At 43.1% G+C, this 13,447-nt stretch overlaps 1 long non-coding RNA gene across 1 annotated transcript in view; it reads right to left on the bottom strand.

Annotated features, from left to right (window-relative positions):
* LOC136793196 (uncharacterized) overlaps nucleotides 1–13,145 on the bottom strand; it is a 29,478-nt gene extending 16,333 nt beyond the window's left edge. Inside the window, exon 1 of the long non-coding RNA XR_010838158.1 lies at nucleotides 12,874–13,145. This is a non-coding gene — a long non-coding RNA (uncharacterized lncRNA). The remainder of the gene's footprint in view (nucleotides 1–12,873) is intronic.
* Nucleotides 13,146–13,447: the final 302 nt, after the last annotated feature.

The raw sequence follows: 13,447 nt of genomic DNA, 5'->3' as shown, positions 1-13,447 counted from the left end.
GCTGAATTAAATGTGCATTATTCTGGGGTTGGTCACCATGGGGGAAGCTTAAAAAGTTTTGAGGGAGAGTTAGTGAAACCCATTAAGGTTCTCGAGGCCCCATCTCCTGTTGACCCCTGTCACCCTAGGGAAGTTTTACTGCAATTTGGTCACATGTACATCCTTGTCTTAATGCTTCCTCTAATGGTGCCTAATAGCAGCGTGGCTACATCACTTGCTTTATAAAGAAACAGCTGCCCTCCCCAACCGTGTCTCAGATGTGCTCTAAAAAAGAGTGGTGCTTTTGTGTACATCCCGTGTAAAATACAAAATTCCTCGGTGAGCCTTTTTTTTATTTCATGCTTTTATTAGCTCATTCACTCATTTATTTAACCAACTAACATCTATTGAATATTTACATGGTTCTGGACATTTAGCCAGTTGTAGTCTTTATCCTCAAGTTTAATACTTATCTCTGTGATCAAGTGCCTGGAAATGAATTAACTACCCCCTTGTTGTCCGTGGAGAATATTAAGATATTAGAAGAAGTAAAGAGGTGGAGCTCTGGATTGAATACGCACCTCCATCACCTCCCAGCTGGGAGACCTTGGTCAAGTTATTTTTCAGAAACAACTGAGCTTTTCCTTGTAGTCTTGTAGATGATCAATTTATATAAATGTAATATATGTGTTTGAAGCAAATGATATTTAGTGTGTATAGGGTAAAAAGTTTGGTATAGAGTCATTAAATCAATGCAATAAATTATTTATTAGAATTTCCTATATTCTTATAGATTTCTTTATCTTTCAAATTAAAAATATGACCAGAGTGCATTTAGGTCTTGTTTAAATTAATTTTACCTCACACTCTTTGACCTTTTGAACTTCAGTTTCACTATTTGCAGCTCTTGAATGTTCCCCCACCCGCCTTGATCCTTTGAATGTTTCTCCTATTTTATCAGTTCTGTGCTCTTTTTTTGAGAATCCTATTACAGTTGCCGTTAGCCAGAATTCCAAAATGTTAAAATTCTCTGAAAACCAAAAATTTTCTCAGGAGCTGGCAACACTTATTTGGCAGTAAATCCTGACCAGGCATGATATGAGACTATGTATTGTCTTTATTTATTTCCCTCAGTGTTTTACCGCAGAAATGTAATATTTTTGATTGCAGAGTGCTGACCTAGACCCCATGAGGGGTGTACGTATTATCCGTGGATACACTACGTCACCTCTCTAAAACCCCCCAAATGCCGACTCCAGAAGCGCATCTGACTCCAGGGGTTTTGAATAAAGAACTGTTAGCCTGTATGTCTACCTTGGATCTCCTGAATAAGCCCTCCGCATCACTTTTGGGTTTGTAATTTTCATAGGTATCCTGAGTTCTAGGTGAATTTCTTAAGTTTATCTTCTTCACTAAATTAACTTTTGGCAGCTCTGCCTCTAAGAAGTTTTTCATTTGGCATTCGTTGTTTCCTCCTCCGTGGAAATGTTTCCTGATCTCAGAGGGATCCCTCCTTACGACTTCTTGCTCTGTATTGGCCGACGTTCCCTTCAATTTGGCTGGATAAGGACATGAAGCAGAAGCTCTGTGAGCCGGGGCCCTTTCACATGCAAGAAACAGAAACCCAGCTGGAAGTGGCTTGAGGGAAATGGGGACTTTACTGGAAAGACACTGGGAAAGCTGACAGAATGAAGGCAGAGTCTCAGAAACCAGGATGCCTCCAGGGACCTCAGAGAGGGATTGAAACCAGGGTCTTCACGCTGCCGGCTCGCTCGCTCTCTCGCTCTCTCTCTCCCCCCACTTCCTCAGCCTTACTGGCTTCATTTTCTCCTACTGCAGTTGGATTTTTGCCCTCTGGTTAGAAACGAGAACACTAGTAACACCAAATTCATATCCTTTCAGCTCTGTAACCCAAGAGGCGATAGAATTCCTCTCTTCTGGCTTCACAAAATATTTCGGGGATAGGCTTATTGGTCTAGCCTGGGTCTCGTTCCCAGACCTGTGTCCACTGGATGAAGCCAATTGTCAAAAGAGGTGGGGGAGGGGTGCTGAGCAGATTAAACAATGACGTCCACTTCACACATTGCATAAACTTACTGCAAATCGGAGAATTCCTCCTTATTCTCCAGGGTGCTCCTCTTCTTTGGATTTGCAGCATCTTTTCACAGATACAGTGATGCCTCCCCGTTTGTTTGTTTTGGGGGAAAGCCCTCCTGGATGCAGGTACTGCCTGGTGCAGCTGTCTGCTTGGAGAGAAAGCCCTGCTGTGCAGGCTTCCGTCCTGCTGTGTCTGCCTGTTCTCACCCTCCACTGTCAGAATTAGCCTAGCACCAAGTCCAGAAGCACTGCAATGACATCCTTTATAGCGTTGCGTCTGTTAGGGTTCTGTTTGTTACAAGTAGCCCAAACCCCACTCAAACTGGCTTTAAAAAAAAAAAAAAAAAAAAAAAAAAAGAGGATTTATTGGGTCCCATAACTGAAAAAGCTCATCACTAGAGGTGGTTGGATATGATACAACCAGGGCTTCAGCTTTGGTTGTTGGGATTCTCCTGAGATGGATTTGTCTTTGCACTAGTAGCAGGATGGCTGCCAAAATCCTGAGCCTCACCTGACCACATCCAGAGGAAGACAAGTGGCCTCTTCTGGTAGATATCTCTCAAGCAGGAGGATGTAACTTTTTCAGAAGCTTACAGCAAACTTCTCTTTACACCTTATTGGCTCCACCTGGTTACCAACCCCTTTGTGAACTTGTTGCCATGTCCAGAGAATCGGTGTGTGTTAACTGACTGGGTTCCTGAACCAATAAATGGCAGAGGGATAAAAGTCCTCTCAGGGCCAGCAGGCCAACTCCTGGTGCTGGGCACGAGGTCAGTTCTTCTGGAAGCGCACAGCTATGTGAGGGAAGAAGGGAACCTGAATAAAAGCTGGGGTGCTGCTGGGAAGGAGGGAATGGGGGCTGGGTCGGAAACCCATAAATAGCACTGTACCTGGTTTCCACGTCTGAAGCAAGTTCTCACCACTTAAAGCTCTGTTGGAAATTCCCCATGAGAATCTGGGAGGGGATAAATTCAGCGTTTATACTCACCTTCCTATTTTACCCCCAAGTCGTTAGAGACCGCCCAACTCAAGCCCCTCACCTTACAAATAAGGACACTGAAACCCAAAGAGGAAAGTGGCTGCCCAAGGTCAACTGTGGCTATAGCTGGCTGTAAAGTCCTTTAAACCTTTCCAGCTCTTTTTCTGAGACGTGTGATGGTCAATTTCATGTGTCAACTTGGTTAGGTCATGGTACCCAGATATTGGTCAAACATTCTAGATGTTTCTGTGAAGGTATTTTTAGGAAGAGATTAACATTTAAAGTAGTAGACTTCGAATAAAGCAGATGACCATGATATGGGTGGGCCTCATCCAACCAGTTGAAGCCCTTGATAGAAAAAAAGACCAACTTGGGCTTCCCTCGTGGCACACTGGTTAAGAATCCGCCTGCCAATGCAGGGGACACGGGTTCGAGCCCTGGTCCGGGAAGATCCCACGTGCTGCAGACCAACAAAGCCCGTGCGCCACAACTACTGAGCCTGTGCTCTAGAGCCCGCGAGCCGCAACTACCAAGCCCACGTGCCACAACTACTAAAGCCCGCGTGCCTAGAGACTGTGCTCCACGACAAGAGAAGCCACCACAATGAGAAGCCTGTGCTCCGCAACGAAGAGTAGCCCCCGCTTGCCACTACTAGAGAAAGCCCGCACACAGTAACGATGACCCAACACATCCAAAAATAAATCAAAATAAAATTAATTAGTTTTTTTAAAAAAGAAAGAACAAAGACCGACTTCTCCAGAAGAAGAGGAAATTCTGCCAGTAGACCACACTGGGCTCAAGCTGCAATGCTTCCCTGGGTCTCCGGCCTCCTGCCTACCCTGCAGATTTTGAACTCACCAGCCTCCACAATCAAGTGAGCCAATTCCTCAAAATACATCCCTCTCTCCATATACAGCATACCTTGTTTTATTGCTCTTCACTTTATGGCGCCTCACAGATATTGCCACTTTTTACAAATTGAAGGTTTGTAGCAGCACATTCCACAAGGAATAATGAGTATATGCTGCTCTTCAGCTGAGTATAAGGAAACTGATTTCTTGAGATGGAATCTACTCCTGGTGAAGATGCTGTGAAGACTGTTGAAATGACAACAAAGGGTTTAGAATACTACGTAAAATTTGTAAGCAGCAGCAGGGTTTGAGAGGACTGACTCCAATTCTAAAAGAAGTTCTATGGTGGGTAAAATGCTATCAAATTGTGTTTCATGTTACAGAGAAATCACTCATGAAAGGAAGAGTCAATACATACAGCAAACTTCACTGTTGTCTTATTTTAAGAAATTGCTACAGCCGCCAATATCAAGGCAAGACCCTCCACCAGCAAAAAGATTACAATTCGCTGGAATATATACATTTACACATGTATATATGTTTATGTATGAATATAAATGAATCACTTTGCTATACACTTGAAACATTGCAAATCAACTATTCTACAATAAAAAAGCAGAACAAAACAAAGGACTACGACTTGCTGAAGTCTCAGATGATGGTTCGCATGTTTTAGCAATAAAGTATTTTTATTTTTAAAAAAATATTTATTTGTTTATTTGGCTGTGCCAGGTCTTAGTTGTGGCACGTGGGATCTTTAGTTGCAGCATGCATGCAGGCTCTAGTTGCCTGACCAGGGATCGAACCAGGGTCCCCCGTGTTGGGAGCATGGAGTCTTAACCACTGGACCACCAGGGAAGTCCCAATAAAGTATATTTTTAATAAGATTTTTAAAAATTAATTAATCATTAAAAAAATTTTTGGCTGCATTGGGTCTTCGTTGCTGCACGTGGGCTTTCTCTAGTTGCAGCGCACGGCGGCTACTCTTCATGTGGTGCGTGGGCTTCTCATTGCGGTGGCTTCTCTTGTTGCAGAGCATGGGCTCTAGGTGCATGAGCTTCAGTAGTTGCAGTGCATGGGTTCAGTAGTTGTGGCGCACAGGCTTAGGTTCTCTGTGGCATGTGGGATCTTCCCTGGCCAGGGCTCGAACCCATGTCCCCTGCATCGGCAGGTGGATTCTTGACCACTGCGCCACCAGGGAAGCTCCTAATAAAGTATTTTTAAGTTAAGGTCTCTACATTGCTTTTTTAAAGACATAATGCTATAGCACACTTAATAGACTACAGTACAGTGTAAACATAACTTTTATATGCACTGGGAAACCAAAAAATTCATGTGACTCACTTTATTGCACTATTTGCTTTATTTTGGTGGTCTAGAACAGAACTCTCAATATCTCTGAGGTCTGCCTGTATATACACAATCTATTGGTTTTGTTTCTCTGGACTGATAGACCATCATTACTTCCCTAAAGACCCGACCAGCTCTTTATCCTGACCTTGGACATAGACCTACATTTTAAGAAATAATTTTCTAAAAGAGCCATTGTTCAGCAATGGGTACAGGATTATTAAATAACTAGTTTCATGTCGGTGATAAGTTGGTGGAGTTTCCCCAACTGTACCAAGGATGTAACAACAGGAAAGAGGCTCACCCTGGGAAAGGTCAGAGTCAGGTTAAACATCAACAAGGATCCTTTCCTCCCTGCTGTGTCACTTCCTGTTTGGCGCAATTTGTCCGTGTGGTCAGAATCCGCTGTATGCCACCAGGCTCCCTGTGGTTGCCCCGTGGGCTGCCCACATCCATTCCCACTAAACCGTATCCAAAATTTCCTTCTGGGGCATCATCCCTCCCTGACTGTGCATGGGTCACTGTGGTGCTGCTCTCCTATGGGAACTCAAGGGGCCAGATCTGCCTCTCCTGGCTCAAGTTCAGCTGCAGCAAGAGTGCATGGCCTCAGCTCAGTCAACCAGGTACTTTCTCCGAGGACTTTGAATCTTGAGCAAATGACATGATATTGGGCTTCCCTGGTGGCACAGTGGTTAAGAATCCGCCTGCCGATGCAGGGGACACGGGTTCGAGCCCTGGTCTGGGAAGATCCCACATGCCACAGAGCAACTAAGCCCGTGAGCCACAACTACTGAGCCTGTGCTCTAGAGCTCGTGAGCCACAACTACTGATCCCCCGAGCCACAACTACTGAAGCCCACACATCTAGAGCTCGTGCTCCTCAACAAGAGAAGCCACCACAATGAGAAGCTCGTTCACCTCAACGAAGAGTAGCCCCCACACTGCAGGTAGAGAAAGCCCACGCGGAGCAACAAAGACCCAACACAGCAAAATAATAATAATAAAATAAAATACATTTTTTTTTGAAAGACATGATACTAAGAAAGAAACGTTGGCGCCATCCATTGCAGTCGAGGCGGAAGAGGCATCAGTATTTTGAACAGGCTCCTCTGGTTATGAAACAATTTCTGGACTTTCTGTGAACACTGTCCAGCTTCTTGGCCCTCCAGAGGGCTCTTGGTGGCTGATGTTTCCAAGACTGACTCTCAGATTCCCATGAATTCTGACAGCCCCTGTGAGCCTTTGCTTGAGTTATCCAGAATTGGCTTCTATAATGGACAACCACGACCTCTGACAAATACACATCCTGGGCACTATTTTTGGCTCTACTTCTAACTTAGTGGTAAGTCATTTCACTTCCACGAGCCTCAGTCTCCTCATATGTAAAATTAAGAAATGGGACTAGATCTGTGTTCTATTGTTCAAATATTTTTCAGCCACACACACACACACACAAAAAAAAAATTGTGCATAAGCAAAATCTTCCTGAGGGGAGCAGATAAATCACAAAACTGATCAATGTAGCACTGCTCTGGCTAAAGAATTTCAAAACTCCAGAATCCTGTTCCCTTAGCTCTTTCTCAGTAGCACCCCACTGTGACTTCTGCTCTAATATAATGGGCAAGGATTACACTTCCCCTCTCTCATGCAACAAAAGACAGGCTGGGTTGACTTCATTAACTCAGGGAGGCATAATGCCTTCAGTTTCTCATTGACAAAGATTTGTTTCCTCTTGAAGAAATGTGCTAAGCACATGCTTATGAAATGTTTAAACACACACACATGCACACACACATACACAGTCAGTCAATTTAACTGCCAAGTTTTAAGAGCACTCTTTATTGTGGAGAAGACACAACAAAATCACAAAAAGCAAACAACAAAAAAGTATTGGAGTGGGGATGTCGTACTACTCTTTTGAAAGCCTTTGTGAACATATGTCTTGTCCATTTTAGATGATTTTATTAGGTCTTTGAGGGATAAAATTGAATCTTCCTTTATGATAAATACATAAATCAGTAGTTTTGTGGGTAAAACAAAACGAGTATAACTTTCACCATTAAGATCTTCTGTATTTACAATAGAAAAAACAGTGTCTTCAGCAAGTGGTGCTGGGAAAGCTGGACTGTCATATGTAAATCAATAAAGTTAGAACACACCCACCCTCACACCATACACAAAAATAAATGCAAAATGGCTTAAAGACTTAAAAACATGACACCATAAATCTCCTAGAAGAGAACATAGGCAAAACATTCTCTGACATAAATTGTACCAATGTTTTCTTAGGTCAGTCTCCTAAGGCAATAGAAATAAAAGCAAAAATAAACAGACGAGACCTGATCAAATGTACAAACTTTTGTACAGCAAAGGAAAGCATAAACAAAATGAAAAGACAACCTACGGACCAGGAGAAAAATATTTGCAAATGATGTAACTGACAAGGGCTTAATTTCCAAAATATACAAACAGCTCATACAATTCAACAACAAAAAAACAAACAAACAAACAAACAAAAAAAACAACGCAACCGAAAAAAGTGGGCAGAATGGGAATTCCCTGGCAGCCCAGTGGTTAGGACTACACACTTCCACTGTAGAAGGCACAGGTTCATTCCCTGGTCAGGGAACTAAGATCCCGCATGCCACGTGGTGCTGGAAAAAAAAAAAAAGAAAAGAAAACTGGGCAGAAGACCTAAACAGACATTTATCTAAAGAAAACATACAGATGGCCAACAGGCACATGAAAATATGCTCAACATCACTAATTAATTATTAAAGAAATGCAAATCAAACCTGCAATGAGGTACCACCTCACACTAGTCAGAAGGGCCATCATTAAAAAGTCTACAATACTGGAGAGGGTGTGGAGAAAAGGGAACCCTTCTACCCTGTTGGTGGGAATGTAAGTTGGTGCGGTCACTATGGAGAACAGTATGGAGGTTCTGCAAAAAGCTAAAAATAGAATGATCCAGCAGTCCCACTTCTGGGCATATATCCCAACAAAACTATAATTTGAAAAGATACATGCACCCCAGTTTTCACAGCAGCACTATTTACAACAGCCAAGACACGGAAACAACCTAAATGCCTATTGACAGATGAATGGATAAAGAAGATGTGGTACAGGGACTTCCCTGGTGGTCCAGTGGGTAAGACTCCGAGCTCCCAAAGCAGGGGGCCTGGGTTCGATCCCTGGTCGGGGAACTAGAGCCCCTAAGTTGCATGCCACAACTAAGAGTCCACATGCCGCAACTAAGAGGTCTGCATGCCACAACTGAGAGTCTGGAAGCTGCAGCTAAGACCCAGAGCAGCCTAACTAACTAAATAAATACTTAAATAAAAAAAGATGTGGTACATATATACAATGGAATACTACTCAGCCATAAAAAATAATGAAATAATGTCATTTACAGCAACATTGATGGACCTAGAGAATATCATACTAAATGAAGTCAGTCAGAAAAAGACAAATACCATATGAAATCACTTATATGTGGAACCTAAAATATGACACATGAGACTTCCTGGTGGTCCAGTGGGTAAGACTCTGCGCTCACAATACAGGGGGCCTGGGTTCTATCCCTGGTTGGGGAACTAGATCCTGCATGCATGCCACAACTAAGAGTTCACAAGTTGCAACTAAGACCTGGTGCAGCCTAAATAAATAAATAAATAAATAAATAAATAAATAAATAAGTAAATATTTAAAATATGACACAAATGAACTTATCTACGAAACAGTGACAGACTCGCAGATATAGAGAACAGACTTGTGGTTGCCAAGGGTGGGGGAGGGATAGATTGGGAGTTTGGGATTAGCAGATGCAAACTATTATATATAGAATGGATAAATAATAAGATCCTACTGTATAGCACAGGGAACTATATTCAATATCCTGTGATAAACCATTATGAAAAAGAATATATGTATACGTATAACTGATTCACTTTGCTGTACAGCAGAAATGAACACAACATTGTAAATCAACTATTCTTCAATAAAATAAAATTTAAAAAATATTTGGTGGATTTAGGATCATGTGAGAAACTCAACACTATCCCTCCTCTTGGCCTGTCGTACCAGGTTGTGTGCTAAGAATTTGCACACACAGTCTGGTTTACTCTCAAACAACTCTCTGAGGAGGTACAATTTCTGAGTCTTATTTTATAGCTGAGGACACTGAGGCTCAGAAAGGTTAAGTAATCTACCTAAGCTCACACAGCTAGTAAGTAGCCACTAACTGACTGCATGGCTCCAAAGCTTTTATTCTTTCAAATATGATATTCTACTCATCTAGATAATGCTATGCATCTGGACCTTTCAAAATGTGGAATAAGTTGACTTTATATTTGTGGTCATTCATCTTTCTAATCCAGATATGCCTCAAAGGGGAGGCGTGGAACTCATGGCCAAAGAAGCACCAGAAACCTCTGGACACCTCTTTTGGGTCCCAAATGCCTTTGCAGGGACACTAGCAGAGTCATTTCTTAAAAAGAGCAATCCTTTTAACCCTGGGCAGTTTTCTTTCCCTATAGTCAGTTAAAATTTCCTCTGGGAAAGCAAACTAATTTTAATAAACCATAATCAAGAAGAGAAATTTGCAACTAAAAAGAGTTTTTGTGAAAATGAATTCTCTGAATCCTTCTCTGTTACTCTACATATATCACCAAATAGTAACTGAAGATAATTGTGGGATTATAGGATATGGGACATGACCTCCCTCAAACAATTATGACCTTCCTCAAACAATCCTAATTAAAAAAATATTTATTGGGCTTCCCTGATGGCGCAGTGGTTGAAAATCCGCCTGCCGATGCAGGGGACACGGGTTCGTGCTCTGGTCTGGGAAGATCCCACGTGCCGCGGAGCGGCTGGGCCAGTGAGCCTTGGCTGCTGAGCCTGCGCGTCCGGAGCCCGCGCTCTGCAACGGGAGAGGCCACAACAGTGAGAGGCCCGCGTACCGCAAACAAACAAACAAACAACAACAAAAAATTATTTATCTATTTATTATTTTGGCTGCACCAGGTATTAGTTGCAGCATGCAGGATCTCTGCTGTGGCATGCGGACTTCTTAGTTGTGGCATGCATGTGGGATCTAGTTCCCCAACCAGGAATCAAACCCAGGCCCCCTGCACTGGGAGCGCAGAGTCTTACCCACTGGTCCACTAGGGAAGTCCCAACAATCCTAATTTTTAATTCTTGGTTATCAACCACTTTGTCTACGCCAGTTGTTCCCATTTCTAATAATGATGGTTCTCTGTAGATAATCCAAAGAGTATTCATCCCAATGGAGTTCACCACTATTTGCACATTGGTGTTTTATCATTAAATGAGATAATACATATCTAGTTACTGGTCCTGCATATGCCACCCTGTAACTGAATGACCTTGGAGAGTCATATAAACTCATTGGGCCTTACCTTTTTTTAAAATTTAATTAATTAATTAATTAATTAATTTTGGCTGCATTGGGCCTTCATTGTTGCACGCAGGCTTTCTCTAGTTGCAGCAAGCAGGAGCTACTCTTCGTTGTGGTGCGCGGGCTTCTCATTGTGGTGGCTTCTCTTGTTGTGGAGCACAGGCTCTAGAGCACAGGCTCAGTAGTTGTAGCACACGGGCTTAGTTGTTCCGTGGCATGTAGGATCTTCCTGGACCAGGGCTCAAACCCATGTCCCCTGCATTGGCAGATGGATTCTTAGCCACTGCACCAACAGGGAAGTCCCTCCTTACTTTCTTTATCTCAAAACATGAGGGATTTAGATGAAACACTTTATACTTCAACTCTTTAATTCTAATTTTGCTGGTTGCTTTAGACCTGAGAGCCATGCAATCCCAAATGTGTCCAGGAGAGGTCAGAAGAAGTCACTAAAAGCTCTGAGGTCTACATTAATCTCAGTTACCAATGTAAATACAGTTTTACAGAGTCTCTACTCTGTTATTTACCTGATTTTTAAGGTTGGGCCAGACATAAAGGCAGGTATTTTTCTCAAAGGATTAAAGCAGAGATGCATTGTCTGTTTGGGGCCTCTTTATCAAATGTAAAACCATTTCCCGAAGGGTGAGCAAAGGTAAATTGCCTGACAGAGGTGATACAAAGGTATACTTAGAGTTAATATAAATAGTAAGCTTGCTACAGAAAATTCCATTCATCAGAAATCTTTCTTTTGGGCTTCCCTGGTGGCGCAGTGGTTGAGAGTCCTCCTGCCGATGCAGGGGACGCGAGTTCGTGCCCCGGTCCGGGAAGATCCCACATGCCGCGGAGCGGCTGGGCCCATGAGCCATGGCCGCTGAGCCTGCGCGTCCGGAGCCTATGCTACGGGAGAGGCCACAACAATGAGAGGCCCGCATACAGCCAAAAAAAAAAAACCTTTTTTTATAACAAAGGATTCCTAATCCTACTTAATGACCTATTTACTTTGAAAAATATTTACCTCAGGAAAACTCTTCCTTTTTTTTTTTTTTTTTGTTTTTTGTTTTGTATTTTTTGGCCACGCAGTTTGTGGGATATTAGTTCCCCCACCAGGAATCCAACCTGCAACCTCAGCAGTGAAAGCGCTGCGTCCTAACTACTGGACCGCCAGGGAATTCCCCAAAATTCTTTCTTTTTTTCCCCAGCTTTATTGAGATATAATTGACAGATAACATTGTGTAAGTTTAAGATGTACAACTTAATGAACTGATATAGGTATATTGTGAGAAATGATTACCACAATAAGATTAGTTAATGCAACCATCACCTCTCGTAGTTAAAATCTGAAAAATTCTCACAATGGGGTTGGACCCCATCAGAAAAATTATTTGGGAAATACACCATTACAGAAATGGAGACTTCTAATAAACATTTAAATCTGATAAGCATTGCTTTTTTAGGCAGAAACTGGAGAACTGGTTTAAATGTGAATTGAGGCAAAGGAGTTGGGAATTAAAGAAAGCCCTGTGGTCAGGTCAAACCCATCCCAGCTGTTTAAAGAAAATGCCTATACTTAGGCAGAATTAGGTGGTTAAAGATTTGAGCTCTGGGTAAAAAAGATCTACGTTTGAACCTTGTTAAAGTTACTTAACCTCCCTAGAGATAAACTCCTCAGTAGACTTATCTATAAAGTGAAGATAGTGATAAAGCCTCCTAAGATTGTTCTGAGGATTAAATGAGATAATACATGTTAAGAATTTAGCAAAGCATCTGCCACCTACCACGTGATCACTAGGAGAGAGAGCTACTGCCATCATATGTTATTGGTGAGGAGTTACTGTTTTTAGTAAAAAACGAACAAGGAAGAAAATCACATGCCCTTTTCTTTTGTTTTTTCTGGTTTTTTAAAATGTCTTTTCATTTTTCTTTTTCTTTTTTTTTAAGCATGCCTTTTTCTAAACCTTTTATCTTGACTATCCCAGACTAGGTTCAATGTCTGCTGTGTGATGCAGCCATAGCAGCTGACAGACCCTGACCTGGTCACCTGGCCCGTCGACTGGCACCACCACCCCCATCTTGGCCACCTCTGAAGTCCAGAAGAGGCAACTGGATGCCCAATGCCCGTCACACCTCCTGCCAGCCCATCAGCAACAGTCGGAGACCCTCTCCCTACGGACAGGGACCTTTCCCCCTCCCAAGCCTCACCTGCAAGGGCGACATTTGCCATGGGCCTCCAGCTCCCGGCTTAGCGGCTAGCGGCAAGCTCTTCCTCCCGATTCTCCACCTTTGGCCTCTGGGTCTTTATTTTTTATCTAATGCAGCACTTAGTTTTTCCTTAATGCTGACTGTCATTACTATTTTTCTACTGCTATGCCAGGCTTCTCCAGGGTGAGGCCTGTGTCATCTCTTCCACCGTCATAGACCCGTGGGCCAGCCACGGAGGATGCACTGCGTTATGAGGAGAGCCAAGAGCAGGTGGCCAGGAAAAGCAGGGAGCCCGGGGTATGTCCTGAGGAGAGAGAAGCTGTGTTGTGCCGTGCTTCTAGGATGAAGTGTACAAACAGTGCAGTGAGCAGGGCCAGGGCAGGGTGTGGGTTCCTGAGAAGTTCAGAGGGGGTGAGCAGGGGGCGTGATTACACAGAACCCTCCAGACCAGATATAGTGTGCAACGCCTGGCAGAGACAGGGGTCAAACAGGGATGGGCAGAGACAGGACCTGCTACCGTCTGCCCACATTCCAGAGACCATTCCAAGGGCCAGTAGCCGAGGGACCTCCCAAT

This window comes from Kogia breviceps, chromosome 19 (genome assembly GCF_026419965.1).
Source record: "Kogia breviceps isolate mKogBre1 chromosome 19, mKogBre1 haplotype 1, whole genome shotgun sequence".
Lineage (NCBI taxonomy): Eukaryota > Metazoa > Chordata > Mammalia > Artiodactyla > Physeteridae > Kogia > Kogia breviceps.
Note: the sequence above shows the minus strand (reverse complement) of the source record. Positions and strands in the feature narration are given on the sequence as shown.